The sequence below is a fragment of the Paralichthys olivaceus genome, chromosome 6 (genome assembly GCF_024713975.1).
Source record: "Paralichthys olivaceus isolate ysfri-2021 chromosome 6, ASM2471397v2, whole genome shotgun sequence".
NCBI lineage: Eukaryota > Metazoa > Chordata > Actinopteri > Pleuronectiformes > Paralichthyidae > Paralichthys > Paralichthys olivaceus.
This window is the reverse complement of record NC_091098.1, coordinates 8,771,978-8,773,842: the sequence shown is the minus strand read 5'-3', so window position 1 is coordinate 8,773,842 and position 1,865 is coordinate 8,771,978.

The window sequence follows — 1,865 nt, the reverse complement described above, 5'->3', positions numbered from 1 at the left end:
CGCCTTGCTGTATAATTGACACAGAACAGAGCGGAGAAAAGCTCATATTTGTTTTAAATGGTGCCAGGATGTTTATACTTCCACCTGGATATCCTCATAATGCTGCTGAGTCCACTGTTATAACCTGTAATAAACACGCAAGAGCTTCATGACCACACACACACACACACACTGTACACATTTGATGCTTTACAACAACTATGTATTAGATACTTTCAGCTCATATTATCAGATTAAATCGAACAAACTATAGGATAAAAGTAAATTTGAAAATCTGAAACAGACTGAGTTTGTCTTGGTTAAACAGCAATCACACTGTGATCTAGATAACTCTTGCCCTGAGAAATGAACTCCAGCGTGATATCAGATGTTCCTCTCTCATGAACTCCTCTGCTGTATCAAATACCAAGGTCAGAACTTCTCTCTTACTAAAGACCCTTTATTATGGACTAATGAGAAGGAAAATAGGGACAAGAAATGTTTTTTAATTTCACAGACATTACTTCATTATGGTTTCGCATGTCAAGCTTCACTAATCATTCTTTCCAACTGCTTCACAATCCATAATACTGATCTGCAGTTATAAAATAATTTACTGCCTGTAGTTTGCCCGCAGTAAAGATAAATTCTGGTTTATGACGTTTGTTTTAGTTTTATAGTTTTGGTCATGATTGACCTTTCATACTTGTCACTGTAAAGCACTGGTGTTACTAATGCGAGTGTGACAGTGAGTCAGGGTACACATTATGAGTTCCTGTAAGTGATGGATGATTAATGAGAGGGTCAGATGAGTTACTATAAATCCACAGATTATTCAAACTATCTCTTGTAGACATCTTATGCAATAATGATAATTGCCAATATCTAGCATCCAATGTTTAGCTAATCAGTTTGTTTATTCTGTGTTGTTATGTTCTCAGTACAGTCATGTCCAATAAAAACATAAGCATAATCATACCAATCATACACAGGTTATAATACACTGCAACGTGGTGAGTTTTTATGCACACAAAAACTAGGTTCAGTGATAGATTGAACTGGTTTAATACGGACTTGCTTACTTAGTTAGAAGATGGTTGTTGTCATGAATATAATATTAAACATGGATAGGCCGACTGCTGGTTTGAAACAGCAAACAAATGGTGGTCAACCTATTCTTCCAACCCAATCTGCTCGCTATAGTCAAGTCAAGTTAAATTTATTTATAAAACACAATAAAAAAAACTGTGTAATCGAAGTGCTGCATTATAAAGAAATGTAACAGAAGTACAAGAATAAAGTAAAATAAAACTAGAATGCTGCAAAAACCAGATTGCTGTCAAGGCCCAACAGTCCACTTAAAATCTGTTTAGTAGTTTTGGCGTGATCCTGCTGAAAAACCAACCAACAGACACTAAAAAGTGAACATGTGGGTTTTCAGTTTAGAAGTAAAAATGTCTGAAGGGAAACACATAATTATAAACAGTAAACTATGTCAGGTAAATCATTCAAACTTATATATATGCCACACATGTGAACAGTAATAAAACAAATCTGTTTAATTTGATTAAAAACATTGACAATAAAATCTTCATTGCAGATAAACCAGGTAGGATGAACGCAAAGTTTTCTAACTTCACTCTGCAACATAGACTGTTCATAAAACTCTCTGCTCACAAACAGAAAAGACTGTTGGTGTCTTGCAGAAGCGTTAGAGGTCACATCACAATAAAAATTATAGGTTGTAATCAGCTGCTTGCACAAATGACCTATGGGTTAGTTTTTTAATGGAGGTCAGAGTCAGCAGAGAAGTGGGGAGGCGGAGCAGTGGGTAAATGTCAGCGTCAAATGTTGTGTTGGTGCTTTGCATCAGTTACCTTCTCATG